Source organism: Hordeum vulgare, chromosome 1H (assembly GCF_904849725.1).
Source record: "Hordeum vulgare subsp. vulgare chromosome 1H, MorexV3_pseudomolecules_assembly, whole genome shotgun sequence".
NCBI classification, from domain to species: Eukaryota; Viridiplantae; Streptophyta; class Magnoliopsida; order Poales; family Poaceae; genus Hordeum; species Hordeum vulgare.
The window spans coordinates 35,614,603-35,625,583 of NC_058518.1; positions in this window are offsets into that span (position 1 = coordinate 35,614,603).

The window sequence follows — 10,981 nt, forward strand, 5'->3', positions numbered from 1 at the left end:
CTTTGATTTAACAACTTCCTGATGAGTGTGATTGGGTTGTTTGGATTGACCCACCTCCCACTGAGCTAGTGGGGCAAGCTTTTGAGGAGCTCCTTGGTGGCCTTGAACGTAGTTGGATCAAAGCTAGTAGGATGGAGAAGAAGGTTATGGATCTGAACAATGAAAAAAAGAAATGCAATTGAAGTTGAAGAAATGGAATGAGCTCATGGAAACAATGGGTTTTCTATTTGTTCTTGGCATTTGCATTGTGGCTAGTTTAGTTTCTATTTGGTCTAAGCAAGCCAATTAAGTGGCACTGTGTGTGTTATGTTTCTGCTAGTGTGTTGTCCCCTAGATGTAATTCTATCATTTGTGCACTGTTGTGAACTTGAGCAAATGTAATGTTGTGCCCTAGATGTAATGGATATCATATGTTGTGTTAAAATTGTCACCAATGCCTGGTAGTTCAACACAAAATGACAGCAAAAGGTGCAATTTTTAGCACCTAGCAAGATATTTAGGGGCAAAAGTGAGCAATCATATGATTCCACAACACACTCCAGCATTAAACAGAATAGATTCCACAACATGATTAATTCATCTAACATTAAACAACAGTTCACACTCCAGCACTAAACAATAGTTCACACTCCAACATTAAACAAAAGTTCACACTCCAGCATTACAAACCAACAGTTGTTTGACAACATTTAACATTAAACAGAATAGATCCACAACATGATCAATTCAGTTTTCCCATCTTACTCCTTGTGTTGGCTGCAGGATTAGCAGCCTTGCTCCTTGTGTTTACAGTTGATTGCATGCCGGCTTTTGCCTTCTTCTACGGTGAACCCCACTTTGTACCTCTTGTAGCTGGCTTTTTGTAATTCTTCTTTGGGCTGAGAAACATGAACACAATCAAGATGAGTCAGCAAAAATAGCTACATAATTAATGCATGTACATGCAGTACAATATATTGCATAACTAGCAAGATCAGTATCAGCAGCCTTAGAGGAAGTAGCACCAGGAGATCTAGTAGCAGGTAGAGGATAGCCAGGAGCAGCAGGAGAGCTAGTAGCAGGTTGAGGAGAACTAGCAGCAGCAGGAGAGCCAGGAGCAGCAGGAGCTTCAGTTTGGGCAGTTGCTTGAGCTGATTCTGGAGCTTCTGTTCCAGCATTATAACCACCCCAATGCTCATCTTCTCCAAAAGCAGGATCAATGGACTCTTTGTAGTGGGTCCGACGGTGTCCTAGTCTTCCACAGCAAGATCACTTCTTTCTCCTGGCTCCTAGGCCTTTTGCTTCAGACTGTGCCCTTATCCTAGTCTTCCTTGGTCTGCCAGGAGGTCTGTGCTGCACAGGTGCAGAGAGTTTAAACCCAGGGTTAACAATGTCCCACTGCTATTTTCCCTCTTTCTAACAGACGAGTTTCCGTATGAAACCCTGATACTTCGAAACAGATTGTTCGTTTTGTACACGAAGTGCATCTAGTTTTTGTCGTAACCCTCTCAACTTTCTCGCACATGCTATGTGGGTGAAATGATGATACCATGCCAACTTGGAACCTTTTGAGAGTTCATTTCAAATGCTTTTCAATTTCATGGTCTTATAGCTCAAAATAATCAGTAAATGCATGAAAAATAACAAATGAAGTCAGAAAGGGTTGTAAATTGATGATGTGGCTTTGAATGGTGCATTTTGAACACAGAAAAACTATGGAGTTCAAATAAGTTCAAAAAAATGAAATCCCTTTGTAACAGACGAGTTTCCGTATTAAACCGTGATACTTCGAAATAGATTGTCTGTGTTTGTACACGAAGTGCATCCAGTTTTTGCCGTAACCCTTTCAACTTTCTCGCATATGCTATGTGGGTGAAATGATGATACCGTGCCAACTTGGAGCCTTTTAAGAGTTCATTTCAAAATCTTTTCAATTTCATGGTCTTATAGCTCAAAATAATCATTAAATGCATGAAAAATAACAAATGAAGTCAGAAAGGGTTGTAAATTGATGATGTGGCTTTGAATGGTGCATTGTGAACACAGAAAAACTATGGAGTTCAAATAAGTTCAAAAAAATGAAATCCCTTTGTAAGAGACGAGTTTACGTATGAAACCGTGATACTTCGAAAGAGATTGGCTGTTTTGTACACGAAGTGCATCCAGTTTTTGCCGTAACCCTCTCAACTTTCTTGCACATGCTATGTGGATGAAATGATGATACCATGCCAACTTGGAACCTTTTCAGAGATCGTTTCAAATGCTTTTCAATTTCATGGTCTTATAGATCAAAATAATTAGTAAATGCATGAAAAATAACAAATGAAGTCAGAAAGGGTTGTAAATTGATGATGTGGCTTTGAATGGTGTATTTTGAACACATAAAAACTATGGAGTTCAAATAAGTTCAAAAAAAATGAAATCCCTTTGTAACAGACGAGTTTCCGTATGAAACCGTGATACTTCGAAACAGATTGTTCGTTTTGTACACGAAGTGCATCCAGTTTTTGTCGTAACCCTCTAAACTTTCTTGCACATGCTATGTGGATGAAATGATGATACCATGCCAACTTAGAACCTTTTCAGCGATCGTTTCAATTGCTTTTCAATTTCATGGTCTTATAGATCAAAATAATCAGTAAATGCATGAAAAATAACAAATGAAGTCAGAAAGGTTGTAAATTGATGATGTGGCTTTGAATGATATATTTTGAACACATAAAAACCATGGAGTTCAAATAAGTTCAAAAACATGAAATCGATTTGTAAGAGACGAGTTTCCGTAAGAAACCCTGATACTTCGAAATAGATTGTCCGTTTTATAGACGAAGTGCATCCAGTTTTTGCAGTAACCCTCTCAACTTTCTCACACATGCTATGTGGGTGAAATCATGATACCATGCCAACTTGGAACCTTTTGAGATTTCATTTCAAATGCTTTTCAATTTCATGGTCTTATAGCTCAAAATAATCAGCAAATGCATGAAAAATAACAAATGAAGTCAGAAAGTGTTGTAAATTGATGATCTGGCTTTGAATGGTGCATTTTGAACACAGAAAAACTATGGAGTTCAAGTAAGTTCAAAAAAATGAAATCCCTTTGTAACAGACGAGTTTCCGTATGAAACCCTGATACTTGGAAACAGATTGTTCGTTTTGTACACGAAGTGCATCCAGTTTTTGTCGTAACCCTCTCAACTTTCACGCACATGTTATGTGGGTGAAATTATGATACCATGCCAACTTGGAACCTTTTGAGATCTCATTTCAAATGCTTTTGAATTTCATGGTCTTATAGCTCAAAATAATCAATAAATGCATGAAAAATAACAAATGAAGTCAGAAAGGGTTGTAAATTGCTGATGTGGCTTTGAGTGGTGCATTTTGAACACAGAAAAACTATGGAGTTCAAATAAGTTAAAAAAAATGAAATCCCTTTGTAACAGACGAGTTTCCGTATGAAACCGTGATACTTCGAAACAGATTGCCCGTGTTTGTACACGAAGTGCATCCAGTTTTTGCCGTAACCCTCTCAACTTTCTCGCACATGCTATGTGGGTGAAATGATGATACCATGCCAACTTGGAACCTTTTAAGAGTTCATTTCAAAAGCTTTTTAATTTCAAGGTCTTATAGCTCAAAATAATCGTTAAATGCATGAAAAATAACAAATGAAGTCAGAAAGGGTTGTAAATTGATGATGTGGCTTTGAATGGTGCATTTTGAACACAAAAAAACTACGGAGTTCAAATAAGTTAAAAAAATGAAATCCCTTTGTAACAGACAAGTTTCCGTATGAAACCCTGATACTTCAAAACAGATTGTCCGTTTTGTACACGAAGTGCATCGAGTTTTTGCCGTAACCCTCTCAACTTTCTCGCACATGCAATGTGGGTGAAATGACGATACCATGCCAACTTGAAACCTTTTCAGAGTTCATTTCAAATGCTTTTCAATGTCATGGTATTATAGCTCAAAATAATCAGTAAATGCATGAAAAATAAAAAATGAAGTCAGAAAGGGTTGTAAATTGATGATGTTGCTTTGAATGGTGCATTTTGAACACAGAAAAACTATGGAGTTCAAATAAGTTCAAAAAAATGAAATCCCTTTGTAAGAGACGAGTTTCCGTATGAAATCGTGATACCTCGAAACAGATTGTCCGTTTTGTACACGAAGTGCATCCAGTTTTTGCTTTAACCCTCTCAACTTTGTCGCACATGCTATGTGGGTGAAATGACGATACCATGCCAACTTGGAACCTTTTCAGAGTTCATTTCAAATGCTTTTCAATGTCATGGTCTTATAGCTCAAAATAATCAGTAAATGCATGAAAAATAACAAATGAAGTCAGAAAGGATTTTAAATTGATGACGTGGCTTTGAATGGTGCATTTTGAACACAGAAAAACTATGGAGTTCAAATAAGTTCAAAAAAATGAAATCCCGTTGTAACAGACGAGTTTCCGTATGAAATCCCGATACTTTGATAGTGATTGTCCGTTTTGTACACAAAGTGCATCCAGTTTTTGCCGTAACCCTGTCAACTTTCTTGCATATGCTATGTGGATGAAATGATGATACCATGCAAAATTCCTACTTTCTTGAAGCTAAGCGACGTGTAGGTGAGCACTGCACCTCTCCCTTCATCGTCTCTACACTCATGGCTTATAAGCCGCTGCGAGTGCCTCTCGCTTGGTGAGGTGGGACTAAAAAACAGCTGCAGAAAGAATGAACTAAAAAACTCTTTTACCGGTTCATGCCATGGACCGGTATTAAAAGGTGCTCGTGGGGCCCCAGCCTTAGAACCTGTACCATATAAAATGCCTTTGTAACAGCCTTAGAACTAGTACTAAAGGAATCAACTAAAAAGCTTTTATAAAGCTCTCGTATTATTGAAACTAAAATTATATAGAATTTATGCAACTAAATTTATCAAAGCTCTCGTATAAAGCTCTTGTCGTTTCTCAACGACACCGATGGTCTGGAAGGACAGGTGAAGAAGAAGGCTATGATTATGATGGCTCCGGTGACCCATTAATGACGATACAAGAAGAAGGCTATGATTATGATGGCTCCGGTGACCGAACCGAGTCCGACCACGTATATATATTAGTTAAGCCTGTGCTGACTAGCTAATTGATGCATTTATTGTTTTCGTATGTACACATATTAATTAACTCTCGTCTTTCTTCTTTTTCTAGCCCTCCGGATCAAGCACAACTTCAGTAAAGAGACGAGGCCTGAAGAAAAAGTTGCGCTTCGATGAAAGGTTTGAGATCACAGCAACCGCACGCGATGGCAAGCCGATTGAACCGTACCGGACAAAGGAAGCATTTGCTAATCAGTGCGGGGTTCTTCTTAGGGACAAGATCCCGATCGGTATCCAGCATTGGTTAAAGCCTAAGAAGGAAGACCCTGAGGTGTCTTATGTCTCCGGTATGCAGAAAGAAGATCTTTGGACAACGCTTAAGGCAAATTTCACCCTACCGCCAGAGGAGGATCCGGAGAAGCCAGTTATAGAGCAATGGATCAAGTCTCATGCTGTAAAGAAGATGGCAGAACTATTCAGGAGGTGGAAGAATGAGTTGAAAACGTTCGTCGACAAAGAAATTACACCAAAATTCAGCAGGTTTGAGAAGATCAGAGATCACTGGCCCGCATTTGTGGCCCACAAGACATCGGAAAAGAGTAAGAAGATGTCAACGACAAACAAGAAAAATGCTGCGAAGAAGAAGCATCACCATCGCACGGGGTCAGGTGGCTACCTCAAAGCCCGACCTTTGTGGGAGAAGGCTGAGAATGACCTGATTGCTAAAGGGGACGAACGAGAGACATTGAATTGGTCAGACCGTTGCCGGACTTGGTTCTTCGGGGTTGGCGGAATCTTGGACCCTGTATCAGCGAAGTGCGTTTGGACGGAAGAGCAACTGCGAATACACGTCACGAGGCTTAAGGAGTATATTGAGAAAGCGCAGCAAGGGACGTTCGTTCCAGACAGAGAGAAGGACGAGCTCACAATGGCCCTCGGGAATCCTGAGCACCCTGGACGGACACGAGGCACGCCAGGCTCCGTTCCGTGGAAGCTTGGGTTTCCGGACGCAGGGGGTTACAAATGCCAGGAGAGGAGGAAGAAAGTGGAGCATAGCCAACTGCAGGCGCTGCACGAAACGGTACAAGGGCTAGAGGAACGAGAAGCAGATCGCAGCAAACGACCTGCCGAAACTTCCCTTGAAGCTGCCCTGCCCTCTCAGCGGAGAAGCAGCGTGGCTTCCACCAAGCAGACTCAGTAGCTGGAGCCTGTCTTCACGGCTCCTGCTAGCTACCCCGTGGATGCTATCACGGAGTCTCAACATTGCCAACTTATGGCGCGATGGATGACATTGAAAGTCAAGGCGGCTGTTGGAGCTGTTTTATCTACTACACCTGGCACAACCTACCACGGCCGGTCGATTCCAGAAGGATATGCTAGGGTGATGGTGGATCAAATAACGGACGGATTTGAGGACCTTCAGCTTGACCACCCTACGGGTGAAGGGGAGATTCGGCTGGGTTCTTCTCTAAAGACTTCATGCCTATGGCGGAAGGAGCTCATCAAGCTTCCGAACTGGACGCCCTCGCCTCCTCCTCCTCTGGCGAGTCAGGGCACTCCGCCTCCTCCTCCTCCTCCGGCGAGTGAGGGCACTCCGCCTCCTCCTCCGCCTCCTCCTTCGGCGAGTGATCAGGGCACTCAGTCTCCTTCTTTGGCACGTGACGACACTCTGCATCCTTCTCCGCCTGCGCCGGTGCGCCTGAGCAGCCAGCCTCCTCCTTCTCCGCCTCATCAACAAGGGCCGAAGAGACCTGATATGTCCATTTTGCATCATGTTTTCGTGTTGATATTTATCGCTTCTTTGGCTGTTATTTCACTTCACGGTACAATTCTTATGCCTTTACTCTCTTATTTTGCAAGTTTTACATGAAGAGGGAGAATACAGGCAACTGGAATTCTGGCCTGAAAGTGGAGCAAGTTTGAGATACCTATTCTGCCCAACTCCAAACGCCGTAAAAATCAACGAGGATTTTTTTCCCGATTTATCAAAAATACTGGGCCGAAGAAGTGCGAGAGGGGCGCCAGGGGGTGTCCACAAGCCTGCACGGCGCGTCCACCCCCCCAGGCCGCGCCATGGGGGCTTGTGGGAACCCTGCTGGCCCACTTGCCCCCCTCTTTTGCTATATGGAGGGCTTCGTCTAGGAAAAAATCAAGGAGGAGCTTTTTCGTGGTTTCGCCGCCGCCACGAGGCGGAACTTGAGCAGAACCAATCTAGAGCTCCGGCAGGATGATCCTGCCGGGGAAACTTCCCTCCCGGAGGGGGAAATCGTCGCCATCGTCATCACCAACACTCCTCTCATCGGAGGGGAATCATCACCATCAACATCTTCATCAGCACCATCTCATCTCCAAACCCTAGTACATCTCTTGTAACCAACCTCCGTCTCGCGACTCCGATTGGACTTGCACTACAGGAATCAGCTTCTTTGCCGTCTGCCATCACAGACGGCAAAGACTAAATCCCGGACGGCAACGAGATTACCACAGACGGCAAAGAATATCACGACCGGCAAAATTTCTGCGTCAGCCTACGACGGCATCGTACCTTCTTTGCCGTCTCTCTCCCCAAAGCGGACGGCAAAGAGCTTTGCCGTCAGCTTTTCATAGGAGCAGTCGGCAAAGTGCTCGAGATGGTAGCTGACAGGCGTTGTCTCCATTAGGGGTTAACGGAGGCTTTGCCCTCTGACTCCCCCCTTCTTTGCCGTCTGCCTCCCCCTCTTCTTTGCCGTCTGCCTCCTCCTCCTCCCCCCTCCCCTCTTTGTCGTCTGCCTCCTCCTCCCCCCTTCTATGTGCCCTCTTCTTTGCCGTCTGCCCACCCTGGAAGTAGACAACAAAGAGCCTATGTAGACACCCCAGGATGCATAGCTGGGTGCCATGTGGCACCTTTGTCGTCGGCCAGCTGATGGCACAGGTCTTTGCCATCAGCTGGCAGACGGCAAAGAGCCCATATAGTACCTGTTTTTTTGTTTTATATTATTTCATAGCACATATATATATATATATATATATATATATATATATTTTATAGCACATTTATATAATTCACCACACATATATGATATATAGTTCACCACACATATACTTGCCAACACATATATATATATAATTCACCACACATATATGATATACATATAAATCAATGTACATCCTCATATATCGAAAGAACCAACATACAAAGTATTGCACTGTTTATCCATTTATACATATACATATAGTTCGACATTGTTCATCAACTCAAATGAAAACTAGATGATATACATATAAAGTTCATCCATCGACATTGTTCAACTCCATGAATGCTAGCTTCCATGCATGTAGTATAGCCAATCCGCAAAAATGTGAATAAGAATGTCAGAAGAAGATCAAAATATGATGTTTTTAAGCTAATTATGTCATTTTCACGGAAAACAAGCTAAGAATATAATATTCATGAGCTAACCAAGGTTCTTATGCCATTTTTAGCTTATTAAGGAATTTTGGAGCTAAATGGGTTAATTATGTCATTGTTAGGGAAATTAAAGCAAGGATAATATGAAAGAGGAGAAGAAAGAGGAGGAGGAGGAGAAGAATAAGAAATCAAGAAGAAGGAGGAAAAGGAGGAGAAGGAGGAGGAGGAGAAGGACTAGAAGGTCCTTGGCCTTCTCCTCCTCCTCCTCCTTCTCCTTCTTTTCTTCTTCTTCTTCTTCTTCTTCTTCTTTCTTTTCATTTTTCCTATTTCTTCTCGTCTTCTCCTCTTGTTGGAGCTAAATTACCTAATTATGTCTTTTTGGAGCTATATGGGATAATTATGTCATTTTAGCAGAAAACAAGCTAAGAATATAATATTCATGAGCTAACCAAGGTTCTTATGCCATTTTTAGCTTATTATGGCATTTTGGAGCGAAATGGGTTAATTATGTCATTGTTGGGGAAATTAAAGCAAGGATAATATGAAAGAGGAGAAGAAAGAGGAGGAGGAGGAGAAGAAGAAGAAATCAAGAAGAAGGAGGAGAAGGAGGAGAAGGAGGAGGAGGAGAAGGACTAGAAGGTCCTTGGCCTTCTCCTCCTCCTCCTCCTTCTCCTTCTTCAATTCATCTTCTTCTTCTTCTTCTTTCTTTTCATTTTTCCTATTTCTTCTCCTCTTGTTGGAGCTAAATTACCTAATTATGTCTTTTTGGAGCTATATGGGATAATTATGTCATTTTAGAGGAAAACAAGCTAAGAATATAATATTCATGAGCTAACCAAGGTTCTTATGCCATTTTTAGCTTATTATGGCATTTTGGAGCTAAATGGGTTAATTATGTCATTGTTGGGGAAATTAAAGCAAGGATAATATGAAAGAGGAGAAGAAAGAGGAGGAGGAGGAGAAGAAGAAGAACTCAATAATAAGGAGGAGAAGGAGGAGAAGGAGGAGGAGGAGAAGGACTAGAAGGTCCTTGGCCTTCTCCTCCTCTTCCTCCTCCTCCTTCTCCTTCTTCTCTGCTTCTTCTTCTTCTTCTTCTTATTTCTTTTCATTTTCCTATTTCTTCTCCTCTTCTCCTCTTGTTGGACCTAAATTACCTAATTATGTCTTTTTGGATCTATATGGGCTAATTATACCATTTTAGAGGAAAACAAGCTAAGAATATACTATTCATGAGCTAACCAAGGTTCTTATGCCATTTTGAGTTTATTATGGCATTTTGGAGCTAAATGGGCTAATTATGTCATTGTTGGGGAAATTAAAGCAAGGATAATATGAAAGAGGAGAAGAAAGAGGAGGAGGTGGAGAAGAAGAAGAAATCAAGAAGAAGGAGGAGAAGGAGGAGAAGCAGGAGGAGGAGAAGGACTAGAAGGTCCTTGGCCTTCTCCTCCTCCTCCTCATCGTCCTTCTTCTCTTCTTCTCTTCTTCTTCTTCTTTCTTTTCATTTTTCCTATTTCTTCTCCTCTTCTCCTCTTGTTGGAGCTAAATTATCTAATTATGTATTTTTGGAGCTATATGGGCTAATTATACCATTTTAGAGGAAAACAAGCTAAGAATATAATATTCATGAGCTAACCAAGGTTCTTATGCCATTTTGAGCTTATTATGGCATTTTGGAGCTAAATGGGCTAATTATGTCATTGTTGGGGAAATTAAATCAAGGATAATATGAAAGACGAGAAGAAAGAGGAGGACGAGGAGAAGAAGAAGAAATCAAGAAGAAGGAGGAGAAGGAGGAGGAGGAGAAGGACTAGAAGGTCCTTGGCCTTCTCCTCCTCCTCCTCCTCCTTCTCCTTCTTCTCTTCTTCTTCTTCTTCTTCTTCTTCTTCTTCTTTCTTTTCATTTTTCCTATTTCTTCTCCTCTTCTCCTCTTGTTGGAGCTAAATTACCTAATTATTTCTTTTTGGAGCTAAATGGGCTAATTATCCCATTTTAGAGGAAAACAAGCTAAGTATATAATATTCATGAGCTGACCAAGGTTCTTATGCCATTTTGAGGTTATTATGGTATTTTGGAGCTAAATGGGCTAATTATGTCATTGTTGGGGAAATTAAAGCAAGGATAATATGAAAGAGGAGATGGAAGAGGAGGAGGAGGAGAAAAAGAAGAAATCAAGAAGGAGGAGGAGAAGGAGGAGAAGGAGGAGGAGGAGAAGGACTAGAAGGTCCTTGGCCTTCTTCTCCTCCTCCTCCTCCTCCTGCTCCTTCTTCTCTTCTTCTTCTTCATCTTCTTCTTCTTCTTCTTCTTCTTGTTCTTTCTTTTCATTTTTCCTATTTCTTATCCTCTGCTCCTCTTGTTGGAGCTAAATTACCTAATTATGTCTTTTTGGAGCTAAATGGGCTAATTATCCCATTTTAGAGGAAAACAAGCTAAGTATATAATATTCATGAGACAACCAAGGCTCTTATGCCATTTTGAGTTATTATGGTATTTTGGAGCTAAATGGGCTAATTATGTCATTGTTGG